Raw genomic sequence first — 17,133 nt, 5'->3', positions numbered from 1 at the left:
CGTGATTGATTCTACAAGGACTAAACTGCGTAGAAGACATCGCCAAAAAAAGAATTTGCTATGAGTTTGCAGCAACACAGCGCAACATCATTCTATGTAGGTCCATCTTAATCTTCTAAATATACAACAACAGACTCCTTTGCGTTTCTCAAGAAAATCATGCCCTTGTAACCCTAAATCCACTATCAAACTACACTGTCAAGAAGGGAAATAAAGTGCACAAAAATATAGACGACAAACCTTGAAATTAAAACGAGCAAGAGTTTGCAAAGTAAGTTGAACTAGCGTAGAACCACTCAGTTTTGGTACTTGGGGGGTAATTGTAGCAAGATGCCCTCGACTCAAAGCAGCTGATTTTCTTGACATTGGATATGGGATCTTGAAAGGATTGCTGAGATACATTTCAAGCAGCTGATTGTGAATGGTCGGCAACAAAGGTGGAATGCTGAGATAGAAAATACACATGTTACACAGAGCAACACCACACAAAGAAACCAGTTCATGAAAGTTCTGCTCAAACTCAGAGAACCTTTCAGATAGTAACTCCAACGAATCAACCAGTGTTACGGAAAACCCAGCAAAAAACATAGGATCCAAGAGACCACAAACATGAGGCTCCATGGTTGGTCCCATTGCTTTAACAATATTTCCAACAGATGCTAGAGCCTCAAGTGAGGGTCTGCCTCTACGGGAGCAATCTCAGAGAAACATATTTCACCCGTCAGGGTTATTGCTTCACGCATATAAATGTTACAGAAAGAACCTACAATATAAATGTGTAATGTTGCGACACAGAAAATACATATGTTACCCTTGAGCAACACCGCACAAAAACAAGTTCATGAAAATTCTGCTCCAACTCAGAGAGAACCTTTTAGTTATTTATAACTTCTTTATAAATTATGAACACAGAAAAGATAATTTCCCAATAAAAGAACTGGAAACAGTACCGCAAGTACATTTGCAAGATCAAGAAGTCTGGAGGAATGTAAGTTTTTCCTTATCGGCGGACCACTTAAGTTATCCACTTCGTTTATTCAAACCTATGATTCTAGCCGACCTCATTTGTTTCATTAAGATTAAGACTAGAGCGGCATGACCCGTGCTCCCAACATTTTACACTTAAAAAGCGATAGATGCACGAAGATATACAACTATAAACAATATCAATATATTGCAACTGTATTGATGCAGAAGAATTTAATACCTTTCATAGGGAAACCATTGTCTTTCTTTTCCATCAACAAAGGCGTATAGGAATTATCCATTATGGTGGCCACTATAAATTTCTTATAAAAAAATTCTACCAAGTGCAAAGTTAGTTCTATCCACTAAAAGAACAAAAAGGTAGTATATAAATAATCAAGGAAATATTCATAAGTCCAATTTGAAATATAACATATATACCAGTCTAGTACCAGACTTCAAAAAAAGAAGGGAAAAATTTAGAGTCCTATTCACAGACCATTCTAATAGTCATTATACAACAACAATCCATATCTTCAAATACATCATGAACATATCCTAATTCAACAGTGCAGGAGGTGGAGCCCCTAGTTTAGCAATCATTCTTCAACAATCCAAAAAGATAAAAGCTATATCACAGGAAGCAAATAGGTCCCTTGAAAAGATATGTATCAATCTGTCAAGTAAGGTGGAAATAAAAGAAGTGTATACATTTTATAAGAAGATAACAAAATCTTATGAAAAAATGTAGTAAGAAAGAATTGTTGGAAAAGAAACATAAAATAAATGACCCCATTTAACAGAAAAGCTTTGTACTTACCATCTTAATATAAAGTATGAAAACATATTGTCTCCAGTCATGTTGTATGTAAGCTAATATGAAGATACAATAAAATGTCAAGCCAAAAAAATTTAGTCCTCAAGTCTAGAGATACTTATATATGATGTAAGCACATTCACAACCCCATTGATAAATAAACTGGGACAAAAGGTCAACTATGCATCTTAATAAAGAAAACAGTTGAAAATCATTCTATTTCTTCTCATTACCAACAAAAAGAAAATGTGCTATCAAAAATAAAGGATCACGAAAAGCTATATAAGGTGTTCTTTTTTGGGATGAATAAGAAGCTCAGAAGCTATCATGTCTCCACCCCACCCAAAAGAAAAGAAAGAAATTAATAGATAACTCAAAAGATGTTATCAGTTATATCACAATTCATATATCCTTCTGAAGTTCTAGATAATTTAAGTTACTATCTTTGTAAGTCGTTTTGAGCATCTGTGAAGATAAAAGTAACCATCTAACATACTTCTGGGTCATTCTTATGGCATAGATACCATTAACTTTCTCTGCAGTTTGTACCAAACGAAAATTAATCGTAATAAGGATGTACCCAAAATTTTAGTGAATGACAGGGACTACTCCTCTTAGAAGCCATTCTACCCCCAAAACAGTAACAAATACTCAATGAATACCAAGATGAAAAACACGTGCTGCTAGAATCTAGATTTTATCAACTTAATGAGTTTGAACTACCTTTAGATCAATATTTAATAACAGACACTAATAGCTAACAAATTCTCAATGAATATTTAATAACATACACTAACAACTTGCTACCTTTAGATCAATAGTTAATAACAGACACTAATAGCTAATAAATACTCAATGAATATCAAGTTGAAAAACATGTGCTGCTAGAATCTAGATTTTATTAACTTGAAGAGTTCGAACTACTAACCTTGGCTAAATCAAGCAGCAAAAACGCTAAATAACATCTTTGTTAGTTCCCTGTGATGGTTCTCCTTACTGAGCATAGTTGTACCAGATGATAATCCCAAAAAGTTTTGTTTGCAGTCATCAAAAGTAACAACTAAAAAGTTTCCTTTAACAGTCACCAAAAGTAACAAAAATAAGGAAGATACTTCCTACAATCATAGACAATACTGAGAAAGTCAAAATATATGAAAAGAGAATTTAAGTTACATTATATTTCAATCGTCTCAATTTAAAAGTCTGATCCCATACCATTTTTCAGTTCGAAATTTATCTTATTGGTAGGTGAGGGCATTTTTTGGTAGTGTGGTAGGTGAGGAATTTATCTTAAAGATTTTATTATAATATTCTTTTTTCAAAAATCTTAATCTTGATATCTCTTTAATATTATTTATGATATACTCTAGATATAACATATCTTGGGTTCTTAGGTACATATATTAATTTCCTTCCATTAATTGTTCTAATAGTTTTATATCTTCCATAGATTCTGTCCAATATTGTAAATATTCGCAGTTCATTTTAGTCTGAATTTATTTCTAAATCATGCCATTCTATTCTTTCGTAGTCTAAATCATGTAGGTCTATTTCATACCATTGTTGGTTCAATATATCTTCTGATTCGTTATCATTAAATATTTTTTCCCATATGATTCTTCTTAATTCAATTATTTTTATATCTTTAAGTATATATAAGATTAAAGTTTCATAGTTTTTTATCATTTCATCATGAACGTATGTAGTCATGTTCTTTATCATACAGGTTTTTTATTTCAAATTATTCCTTCCTATCATATTCATAATTGATTAAATTCATATTAGATCATTATGAACTAGATTATCTATTTATCATGTTCTCCTGTCACTACTAGCATCGTACTTTAGAGGATACTTCCTTCTTATCAGCGCCTCAACTTTGTTTACTCCCCTAAACGGCTTTCCTCACCTACTAGTTTCAACATTAGGATGGCATAGTATAGAAGTTTTCTCCCTGTTTCCAGTGTGCTAATAAACTAGAAATCATGATTCAAATAATTCTAATACATAATAACTAACATAAACTTATTCAATCATATATATGATATTCAGGAATATATGAAATTAGTTCTGCATATTTTTTGAACAATATACCTTTGCTTCTTGCTTAGCCATGCTATCTGAAATATCTGATTGGATTTCAGATTTATCCATTAACTTTTAAGTATTTAGTATCTTGAGAGAGTGGTTTTTTATGAAAGCTTTTATTATGTTAGGCGTTGTCTGCCTTTTCATTTACACATACCTTCCTTATATAGAAAGGAATTTTTATGTACTCCCCTACTTACAATAATCTATTCCTATTATAATAATCATAAAGACAATAATGTAAGACAATAATGTGCACCTACTATAATAATAATAAGGACAATAATGTGCACCTACTTTATGACTTTTTTCATATTTTGTACACTTGTCTTCTTCTTCTTGTCTTCTTTGTTTTCTTCTTTCTATCTTATCTCATCTCTTTTTCTACAACATGTGCTCATCTTCTTCTTATTTTCTCCTTCTTATCTTCTTCCGTCTTTATCTTATTTGATCATTCCAGCTGTACATCTGGGATTATATTATCTTCTCCGTTACATTTTGTACATATATGGTCAGGATATTTGTGTTCAATTAATTTACAATATCTGGTTAATAATTCTTTTGAAATAAATCTTGTCTTCAAAGCTCTTGTTGTAGGTCATTCTTCTGGCTTTAATAATGATAAGATCCATCGCTGGACTTCATCCATATCTGTTCTTCTTAATTCTCTTGAATTTGAATATATCATTAACTGATCTCTTGCATAGTAGCTCCATATAGCGTTTCCGTTTAAATAATTATTTGCTAGCTCTTGTATAATGGTTGATATACCAATTATTCTCTTATTGGCATAAAAACTGGGCATCTCGCTTTTTTGTATCTCTGGTTGTTGTTCGATATCTTCCGGTATTATCATATCTTTTGTTAGTCCTATCTTTACCACTTGTATCAGAGGTTTTATTTCCTCGTATAATATCTCTGTTGTTGCCGTATAAAATTTTACATAGAATAAATTTCCCTTAGTAACTCTCTTATATTTAATAAATGTTTTATGTAGTTTTGGTATTCCACTTAGTTCCTCTCCGTCATATGTGTATACTGTATTTAATAGTTCATAGTTGTAACATGTCCTTACTAAGTTGGCGTTAGTTTTCGATTGTGTAATCAGTTTATTATAACCTTGTAATTTTTGGGTTAAATAATCTTGGTTGGGTTCTTGGGTTGTAGTAGATCTAGGGTTAAGATTTAAAAATGTTTGGATTTTGTATATATTTTCTATATAGGTTCGCGTAATATGGTTATATGTTCTTTTGTCATGGTGTAGGCTATCCGTATATGTAGAAGTTTGGGGTTTTATAGTTAATATGTTTTTTGATGTTAGCCTCGGGGTGAATGGTTTTTCGAATAGCTGGTTTAAGTTTGAATTCTTTTATTTTTCACTAACTCGTTAAAACCCATAACATATGTTTAACTACAGCTGCAGGTACAAGCAAACGAGTTAGTGAAAAACAAAAGAATTCAAACTTAAACCAGCTATTTGAAAAACCATTCACCCCTGAATATTCTATAATATATATGAATTTTTCTAATAATCTTATGTGTTCATCTTGAGTTTTAGAATATAGTAATATATCATCAACATATACTACACAATTTTCTAGTTGTTTAAAGTAGTTATCCATTAAGTGTTGATATCTACCTGGGGTATTTTTATATTCAAATGGTAATACATTCAATTCATAAAATCCTTGTGGTACTGTAAATACTGTAAGTTTTTTAGATTCTTCTTCTAATTTTAAGTGGTAAAATCTTGATTGGCAGTCAAATTTACTAAAATAATTATATCCTTGTATTTGTCTTATTTTTAATATTTTATTTGGTATTGGGTAATTATATGTTTTAGTTTTTGCATATAAATTTCTATAATCAATAACCATTCTACCTTTACCTCTTTTTTGTTCACTATGTTTATTTACTATAAATGCTAGGCTTGTATGCTTGCTATTGCTTTCTTGTATGTACCCTTTTTCTAGTAATTCACTTATATGTATCTTAAATTCTGTTAAATCATTAAAATTATATTTTAATGGTTTCTGGGTTATTATACTATTATTATCAATTAGCTCAGTTTTTATTTTTGTTTTATGTTTTTCCCATCCTTATAAAGGATCTTTACTATATAATAATTCTAACTTATCTTGGATTATTTTTACTTTATCTATAGAGAATATAATTAATTCTATCTTAGGGTCTTCTTCTTTTATATTTTCTAATTTTTGTGTAATTTTTTCACTTCCTTTTATCCATTCTGTTGTTTTTCATTTTTTGTTATTTACTCTTTTTGCTCCTATTTTTTGTTTACACGGTGTTGTGAACCACCAGTGTATTTTTGTTATTATATGTGGGTATAATTTTTCTAAAAATGGCATCCCTAATAGCATATCTTTTGTAGTCAATTCAAAGTTATATATTTCCTCTATAGTTAATATCTTATCCCATAGTTGTATGTTTATATTTTTTGTCTTATATGTGATCATGCTTCCTTCATTATTAAATCCTGTTACTACTATCAGTGTTTTTAATTTTTCCCACTTATCTTCTGGTAAACAATTGTATTTACATATATTAGCTTCTGCTCCCGTATCTATCATTGGTGTATAATATCTGTTGTAATATCCCTCTATTATTATCTTTGCAAGTATATATATTTTCATTTTTTTTATCATACTAAAGTCCTTTTTATTATTACTCTTTTATTTTCATAATTTATTATTAACTGTTTGTCTTCTAGATTATATGGTTTTACTTGTTCTAACCATTTTATTCCTAAAGTGATATTTTCATCTCCTTGATATATTTTTAATTTTATTACTAGTGGTACTCCTCCGATGATTATTTCCTTTTCTATAGTTTCTTCGGTATACATTAATGCTTTTGGTAGTTCGGGGCATAATTGTTCAGTAGTTATTATTTCATCTTCCGTCACTAATTCNTCATCTCCTTGATATATTTTAAATTTTATTACTATTGGTACGCCTCCAATGATTATTTCCTTTTCTGTAGTTTCTTCGGTATACATTAATGCTTTTGGTAGTTCGGGGCATAATTGTTCAGTAATTTTTATTTCATCTTCTGTCACTAATTCTCTTGTAATATAGTTTTCTTCTAGTCCTGTATTTATTAATATTAAATATTTTCGTTGTTCCATTATTCCCGTTATGTAGTAATGATGTGGTTTTATATCTTCTTCCATGATGTTTGTGGAGTTTTATCTATTCTTTTTGAGGTACTCATTTTTGATGAAATTTGTGGTATTTCACGGTTTATTCTTTTTGATGTGCTTAATCTTTCTTTTACTATTTCTAAATCTTCTTCTATATCAATCTCATTATAACTATAATCATTTTTATCTATGACTGTAACTATCCTTTCAAAAGGATTTTCTATTTTTATTTTATTTATTTTATTTGTTGCTGTTATTTTATGTTTTGTTGTTAAAACATATAAGTTTTTACATCTAGTTGTAAATATTTTACTTCCCGAGGCTAGTTCTATTCCTGACATTTTCCAATATAATACTAGTGATTTATCTATGTTCCTGTCATTTATTGCTGCTGAGTAGTTAGCACTTATTATAAATTTAAATTTTTGATATATGAGATTACCTTTTAGGGCACTTATTATACTTTTTTCTATAGATTGTATGATCCTATCATCTGCTAAGTATATTTCTATGGGTGTATCTATTCCTTCTCTAAAACATGCTTTTATTAATATTTCCGTTTCTCCTAAATGTACATATTTAATTGGATTTTAGCCTTAATATCTTGTATTTCTTTATTTATTATTCGTTTGTTTATTATTGGTATTTTAGCCTTTCCTTTGGTGTATTTACAATCTATGATATGTTCTCTTTGACTTACTACATAATATTCTTATTTTTGTCGTTTAATATGGTATTTCGAATATTTTTTCTACGCTTAGGTCTAATTCTTTCCTTTTATTTGTTCAAATATGTTATTATCAAATATTATTTTTTGTTCTGCCGATTCTTCATCTTGATATTTTTCTTTAGTTATTATTTGTATATCTGTTTCAGTCATTGATATAATATTCATTATCTGATTCTATTACAGAATTATTTTCCATTTCGTCTGTTTCATTTTCTGATAATTCATATATACTATCTTCACTTTCTAATTCATAATCTACATACTCTATCTGTGTATATTTTTCATTGTCTATTAATATTTCTGATATTTGTTTTTTCTTTGGATTTTTAGGTAATTTACAATATCTAGCTATATGTCCTAATTTTCCACAATTATAACAAGTACGTTCCGTTAGTTTTCTTTTTGGTCTATATGGTCTTTTGGTTTTGTAGTTTTTTACATAGTATCTTCTTCTTGATTTTTTATATTTATATTTTGATCTATATTTTTTGTTATATCTCTTTTAATAGTATTTGTCCGTACAACTAAATTCGGGTGCCATTTTATTTTTGCAACATGCTAAGTTTTTTACTAGTATTTTTTCCATTTTTATTTCTTCTTTATATCTTTCACATAGTTCTATAAACCATCGTTGTAAGAATTTTATTCTAGCTCCTAAGGTATCTGTTAATCCTGCTTCATTCCAGCCTTTTATTACTTTTGAATAAAAAGGTTCCGATAATTTTGTAAAAATATAATTTTCTTATTTCTTTACTTTCGTCTATGCTATATGTTCCTTTATAATAGTNCATAATTGGATTGTTTTATTTATATCTGCTACATAGTCTAAATCTAAAAAATTGTGTTGTTCAGTTATGGGTTTAGGCGTCCATTTTTTATTTAATCTTTTATCCCATATAGTTTTTTCTCTCTCATATTGTCCATAGTTTTCTTTATAATATTTTGGATTTAAATTTTTTGGGTTTTTTACTCCTGATGTACTAGGTTTTTCATCCATGTCTACGTCTCCTGTATTTACTTCTAAATCCTTTGTATTGTCCATGTTTGCTAAAAGTTCCGTATATGTTTCGCTTGTTTCCGAATATTGTTCATCTAGATCATTGTCATTTATTTCATCAACTCTTATTTCGGGTAGATTATCTTGGTTATTTTCTTCTTTTTCTTCTAATTCATCTTCTAATTGCAATTTTTCTTTAAATTTATTTATCTCGTTTGCTAATTTCGTTTTTTGTTCTTTTTCTTTTTGTTTCATTTCATACATCTCTTTTAGCATTGCCAACTCTTTTCCTGGTTCTATTATTTTAGTAATTTTAGTTCTTCTAATTGTTGTACTTCCTTTTTTGCTTGTTGTTTTATTTTTTCTATTTCCGTTTTTCTATCTATTTCTTCATTTTCTTTTGTTATTCTTATCATAACAGTTAAACTATCTTCTAGTTTTACCGTTTCTTTTTCTAACATTAAACTTATATTGTCACCTATTTTCTTATATCTTCTTCCTATATTAGAAAATATTATCTTTATTTTTAATCCGACATAGTTTTCATATGTTTTTTCATCTATTGCGTATTCTTCTTTATTAATTTATAGATTGTGTTGAAGTTTATATTCTAAACTTTCTATTTGTATTTCTAGATAAAAAATAGTTTTTCTCTGTGCTATTATAGATTTTTTACAAATTCCTGCGAATATGTTATTATTAAGTCTATTTTGCCTATGTTCTAATTCTTGCCTTTTCGCTATAATTATTTTAGTAAGTTTTTCTTTATATTCATTATTCTCGCTATTCATAGTATCTTTAAATATTGAATATATTTATATTCTAGTTTAGATATATTATCTATTAATTGATCTAATTTTTCGTTATCAGTTTTTGTGATATTGAGTTGTTTATATTCTGGATATAATTTGTTTAATTTTCTTCTTATTTTTCTTAACTTTCTACTAGTATATTTCTTACCATGTTTCTTATTATCCATAGCTCTGATACCATTTTTCGTAGCGAAACCGGTAGTTGAGGAATTCATGGAAATGGTTGTGTGGTAGGTGGTAGTGTGGTAGATGAGTAATTTATTTTAAAGTTTTTATTATAATATTCTTTTGCTAAGTGTCTTAATTTTGATATTTCTTTTGTGGAATTCATGGTAAAATGTAATAATATTTATTGTAATATTCTTCCGATAGTTGTTTTAATATGAGTATTTCACTAATATTATTTATGATATATTCTAGATATAACATATCTTGGGTTCTTTGGTACATATATAAAATTTCCTCCATTAATTGTTTTAATAGTTTTATATCTTCCATAGATTCTATCAAATATTGTAAATATTCGTAATTCATTTTAATCTAAATTTATTTCTAAATTGTACCATTCTATTCTTTCGTAGTCTAAATCATGTAGGTCTATTTCATACCATTGCTGGTTTAATATATCTTCTGATTCGTTATCATTAAATATTTTTTCCCATATAATTCTTCTTAATTCAATTATTTTTATATCTTTAAGTATATATAAGATTAAAATTTCATAGTTTTTTATCATTTTATCATGAACGTATGTAGTCATGTTCTTTATCATGCAGGTTTTTTTATTTCAAATTATTCCTTCCGATCATATTCATAATTGATTAAATTCATATTAGATCATTATGAACTAGATTATCTGTTTATCATGTTCTCCTGTCACTACTAGCATTGTATTTTATTGGATACTTCCTTCTTATCAGCGCCTCAACTTTGTTTACTCCCCTAAACGGCTTTCCTCGCCTACCGGTTTCAACATTAGGATGACATAGTATATAAGTTTTCTCCCTGTTTCCAGTGTGCTAATAAACTAGAAATCATGATTCAAATAATTCTAATACATAATAACTAACATAAATTTATTCAATCATATATATGATATTCAGGAATATATGAAATTAGCTCTGCATATTTTTTGAACAATATACCTTTGCCTCTTGCTTATTCATGCTATCTGAAATATCTGATTGGATTTCAGATTTATCCATTAACTTTTAAGTATTTAGTATCTTGAGAGAGTTTTTTGAAAGGAGAGTTTTTTATATTAGACATTGCCTGCCTTTCATATTACAGGTATCTTCCTTTATATAGAAAGGAAATGATACCATAATGAAGGATCGCTCTCAGTTTAAACCTAAAAATAAGAGACTATTTTTAGCTTTTTCTCCCTAACTATCACTAAAATTTAAGTGTTAAACATTAAATCATGCCTCAAATTAAACCATAGTGCATAATCACAAAAATAAACTTGAGGTGCCTCAATAAATAAATTTCTCAGCAAATATATCATATACAATATACAACTCAATGAAAGAATGAAAACTAAATCAATCTTAATATTAAAAAAAGTACTTTATTTATAAAAAGATATTTACGGTTCAACTCAAATTCAAATTGCAGGTAAGTTGGATAATGATAAAGAGGTAAAAGATAATTATCTTCAATTTAAGTTGGATATAATAATAAAGAATTAAAAGATATTCGTAAAAGATCCGTTTTTCAACTCAAATGCAAATTAAAGATAAGTGAGATAATGATTAAAATTTTGTTTTTAATTCAAATTGAAGATAAGTACGATTATGATAAAGAAAAAATAAAATTATATATATATATATATATATATATATATATATTATATTTGTCGTCAGTTTAAATTTATGAAAAAAAATGATTTTCAACTAAAATTTGAATTGCAAAAAAATTATATAAGGAATCAAACAAGAAATATTTATGTTCAACTTGCTTTTAATCCTATCTAATAATTAAACAGAATATACACTCCGATCTCCGTACTAATCACAGAGTGATCAATGCATGTCTTTTGATTTAGATTCGCTCAGACGTTTGGTTTGATGTCCCGTCCTAGTGAGAATCATGGTTATTGCCTTGGAAAGACGGAAACGGAGGAATTATTTTGGCACTTGAAGTTATAATTATAATAGAGAAAAAGGATAAATATACTCTGAATTATCGTAAATGGTACGTAGATACCCTTTGTCATACTTTTGAGATATTGGTTCCCCTGCCGTCCAAAAACTACAGCGTATATGCCCTTCACTCTAACGGAAGACTAAATAAGGACACGTGGTGCAATTTTATCCATTGATCCGATGTCGGGTCGATGGATAAGATTATGACACGTGTATTTCCGTTAGTATAAAGGGTAGATATGCTCTAGTTTTTGGACGGCAGGGCACTAATATCTCTAAAGTATGACGGAGGGTATCTGCATACCATTTACGATAGTTCAGGGGTATATTTGTCTTTTTTCCCATTATAATATATAGTAAGTATTCTTTTGATAATTACATGTGTCATGATATAATGCTACGTGAGTTATGATATACACTTGTTGAAAAATATTGATAAAACATTGAAAAGGTGTGTATTAGATGCACTTGATAATGTTTTTTCAATTTTTTCATGTTTGGTTGATCGAAATTTACTATGATTTGGCTTAGCGAAAGTGATTAAGTCTTGTAAGGAAGGCGATTATGTTTGAATAAATTAAAATTTAACCTGGCTAACTTAAGAGTTATGAGTATGAGGTTTGGATGGATGCCTTATTGTCCTTTTCCTTTTTCTTGTTTGTAATTTTCCCTCTAAAATTAATAATAAAATGTCCTTGAGTTTTTTTTTTTTTTTTATAAAATGTCCTTGAGTTGTTTTTAACTTTCTTGAATTAATAATAAAATCCTATAGGCATTTCCAGAGATCTGAACTACATAGATCACCAATGATTTACGAATCTAAAAATATTGGGAAGTTATGAAGGAAGAAATATACTCTCTCTTTTCTCTCTCTTTTATAGTCTGTTTAAAAAATGATTTTTTTTCATTTTTAGCATTTTTTTAATTTTTACTTTTTACATGGCAATTAGGATATATATTTGTTCTTAAACCTTTGCCTTTTCAATTGAAATAGAACAATTCTTTGAACGGAAAAAAGGTCAAAAATACCCTTAAATCATTCGAAAAAGTTTTAAAATACCCCTCATTATCTATTTGTCTAAAAATACTCCTTTTGTCTCACTTCTACTCCGAACAAAGAAAAAAAAGTTATGGAAAAAGGCAAAAATGTCCAACATATTTATGAAACATTTTAAAAAATTACAATAAACCACTATATGTTGTTTTATAGCAAACTTTCTCCCTCTTGCCAAGAAGAAATTCATTCAAATGTATTACTCCCTCCGTTTTCAAAAGAGTGGTCTAATTTGACTTGACACGGAGTATAAGAAAATAAATAAGAATTTTGAATCTTGTGATCCTATATTAAAGTTATGTTAAATGTAAAAAATTGTCCTTTAATGTTATAGCCGTAAACATGCCACGTGGAAAGCTGAAATTAAAATATTACCAAAAAAATAAAAAGATCATTCTTTTTTAAACAAATTAAAAAGGAAAGTAGGTCATTCTTTCTGAAACAGATGAAGTATGTATCAATTGTATTCAATCAAAGATAAGTGAGAGTTTGTATTGTATATTAATTGTATTCGAAAAACTTTTTTTGTATTTTGTATCAAATGTATTTATGTTCAACTTATTTTTAATCCTATCTAATATACGGATAACGGATACATACTCCGATCAAGCTGGTGATAAGTATGGAGACTTTGTCTATTAAAACTTATACTCATAGTCTCCATACTATAATCATAGCATGATCAGTGTATGTCTTTTAATTTAGATTCACTCAGGCTCAATTCAACTCAGTATGATATGAAGTTTTGCAGAGTTTTTCCTGCTTGTATTTTTTCTCGTCTATTAAAACTTTTCTTGTTTGTAATTTTTCCTCTTGAATTAATAGTAAAATGTCCTTGAGTTGTTTTTAACTTTCTTGAATTAATAATAAAATGTTCTATATGCATGCATTTCCAGAGATCACCAATGCTTTACCAATCTAAAAACAATGGGAATTTATCAAGAAATATACCCTCTCCTTCGTAGTCCGTTTAGAAAAGAATTGTTCCTTTTTTTTTAGCAATTTTTAAAGGGAAAATTTTCAAAACAACAATATTTTAGCATTTAATAGGGCCCCTTGTCAACACTTTCAATATTTATTTAAAATGTCAATAATTTGGTTTGTTATTATGCTGATTGTATTTATTTAATTTGAAAGAATACAAACTTTTAATAACAGAATGGAGAGAATCATGAGAGAAAATATTTCAAAAAAGGTAAAAATATTTCCCGTAGTTTTTTATCCTTACTAATTTGAACTTTTTTAAATATAATTTTATTTGAAATGTATTCGGATGAACTTCTCTTCAAATATGATTTTGTGTACTCGGATGAACTTCATTAAATATGATTTTGAGTATTCGAAACTTCAGATGAACTTCTTTTTTACAAACTGAGCACGATAAATACTCATTTCAATTGAAAAGTTAAACCATACAATTCAAAACCCGATTGTATACCATTAGGACGAATACAAATTCAAATATAAATACAAACGAGCTAATATACAAAGTGATATTGAAAATACAAAATGAGTCAAATAAAATACAAAATATATTTTACTAATGCAATTAGTATGAATACTTATATAATGAATACGTAAATAAGCTGTATTTTGATTATTCAGAATTGAAAATGAATACAACATCAAATCTAAATATAAACTATCTGGTATACAAAGTGATATTGAAAATACAAAATGAGCAAAATAAAATACAAAATTTATTTTACTGATGCAATTAGGCTGAATACATATATAACATAAATAAACTGTATTTTGGTTATTTAGAATTGAGAATGAATACAAAATCAAATATAAATACAAAACTTGATGGTACACCATTAGGATGAATACGAAATCAAATCTAAATACAAGCCATTTGGTATACAAAGTGATATTGTAAATACAAAATAAGCAAAATAAATTAAAAAGTTTGTTTTACTTATGCAATTAGGATAAATACCTAAATAATGAATACGTATTTTGGTTATTTAGAATTGAGAATGACAGACAATTAAGAACTCCGATCCGAAAATTGATTCATCAAGTTCCATGGATTCAAGAAGAGTCTTTTCAGAACCATCCATAGAGCGGCAGGGGAGATCTAGAACCCGATAAGGAAACTGTCCGAACCCAATAAGCAGAGAAGTTGTGGAGCAGGTCTGACTTCTGATTAGACGTAAGAGAGAGCAATCATATATTATACCCCAATTTGCACGAAGAATTGCCAGATGTTGAAATCGTACAAGTCAAATAAATTTCTTAAACAAGTAAAGGAGATAGCAATGGTGAAAACAGTAGAGAGAGTGGAGAGATTTGGGAAAAAGAACTAGAGAGAAAATATTAGAATGTGGAGTTTTTTTTTTACTTTTAATTGGTAGTAGAGTCAAATTAGGCAATTTCAACTTTGAACGGAAAATGGCCAAAGTACTCTTGAACTATTCGAAAAGATTTTAAAACTCTTCTATTATTCATCTTTTTGGCCCATTTATATCCACTCTTAAAATTAAGGAAAAATTATGGAACAAGGCAAAATGTCAACATATTTATGAAAAATATAGCTACAGTTTAGAAAAATTACAATAAACCACTATATGTTGGTTTTATAGCAAACTATCTCCCCTTTCTCCCCTTCTCTTTGCCAATTAATAAGAAGAAATTCATTCAAATGTATTATGTATCAATTGTATTCAATCAACTATAAGTGAAAGTTTTTTTTTAATCAATTGTGTTTGAAAAACTATTTTGTATTTTGTATCAAATGTATTTGTATTCATATGAGTGTAGTCATTCTTATTATGTATCAATTATATCTAATCAAATATAGATGAGAGATTCGTATTTTATGTCAATTGTATTTGAAAAAACTAAATTTGTATTAAATTGTTCCAAAAGGGCAACAAAATTAATTATCAAACCAAAAGGGCAACTTTCTTTGACGCCGTTAAAATTCGTTTAAATTAGGATATCCACTGCATGGTGCGGAACCCCGTGCGACACGAAAAATTTATTGATTGTATTCATAGGTTCGGTTGAATAAGTAACGAGATGACAATCACCATGCAACTGAGACACAAATGATGATTGAAGCTCAATTTCCATGGGGTTGAATCCTAACAGGGAGACCATTGAGAGGTACAGGTGATGATTGGTAAATAATTTTTTCATGTGGAACCAATTTCTCTAACTTGAAATTGGTAACAACATTATACATAAACACTAGAATTCCAATCTTGCATATTCTTTTCCTGGACACATTCTTGGTCCTCCACCAAAAGGTACAAAAGTGTATGGTGCTGGTCCACTTCCTTCAAATCTACAAGGGTCAAATTTTTCTGAAAATATTTTGGATTTTTGTGTGTTGAATACACATTCCAAAATGTCTGTCCAATTTATAAACATAATTAGAAAACAAAATTAACTGGTTTTAAGTGATCATCTGAGATATTATCTCAAAAATGTACCTTCCATCCTTTTGGGATAGTAAATCCTCCAAATGTGAAGTCAGTAATTGCTTCTCTAAAAGCACCTTGAGCTGGTGGCATTAGCCTTATTGATTCACATGCAACATTCCATGAATACTTCATTTTCTGGATATCATCCCAATTTAGCAACTCTCCTTCACCTTTTGACTTTGCAATTTCCATTTGTTCTATTCCAAACACACACACACACACACACAAAAAAAAAAAAAAAAAGAGGATATATAGGTCCTTACAGAGCACTATTTAAAACACAGGTTTTTTTTTCACAATAAATTAGTTAGAAAATTTGTACCATAAAACATGATTTTATCACTCATTTCTCACTGAACCAGCTCACAAGAAAAATGCTTAGTAAAAAAAGATTCTCACTGAAATAGTGATCTGATTATGTAAATAATTTTTATCTACGAGTGCATAAAACTACTAAAACCATAAAGAATTAATTAGTACCTTTATAAACCTCGTTAAAGATATTTGGAAGCTCAGCAAGATATTTCAAGACAAAAGTGATAGCAGCACTTGTAGTATCATAGCTTGCAACAAGTGACCCTATAATATTATTGTAAATCTCTGCATCATTCATAAATTGACCATTTTCATCAGTAAAACTTGTAAGTTGAGACAACAAGTCATTACTATAATTATTTTTCTCATTGATCTTCCTCTCCTTAATAATCTTCATAAGCTCCTCACGCACCATTTTTCCCCCTTTTATCGCTCGATTATAAGGCGTACCGGGTAAATTAATTGACACGGTAAACATCCCGGACGTTACAAGAACGAAAGGGTCCGATAACTTTTTAACGTGTCGAAAATCTTCTATTGATAAGAGTAATTTGCAAGCTAAGCTAAAAGTATATTTTTTTACTAGAGGGTAAATTTTGACTTCTTTGAA

At 28.7% G+C, this 17,133-nt stretch overlaps 1 pseudogene; it reads right to left on the bottom strand.

Annotated features, from left to right (window-relative positions):
• Positions 1-15,774: 15,774 nt before the first annotated feature.
• Positions 15,775-17,130, bottom strand: LOC125870145 (beta-amyrin 6-beta-monooxygenase-like; annotated as a pseudogene).
• Positions 17,131-17,133: the final 3 nt, after the last annotated feature.

Source organism: Solanum stenotomum, chromosome 7 (genome assembly GCF_019186545.1).
Source record: "Solanum stenotomum isolate F172 chromosome 7, ASM1918654v1, whole genome shotgun sequence".
NCBI lineage: Eukaryota > Viridiplantae > Streptophyta > Magnoliopsida > Solanales > Solanaceae > Solanum > Solanum stenotomum.
Note: the sequence above shows the minus strand (reverse complement) of the source record. Positions and strands in the feature narration are given on the sequence as shown.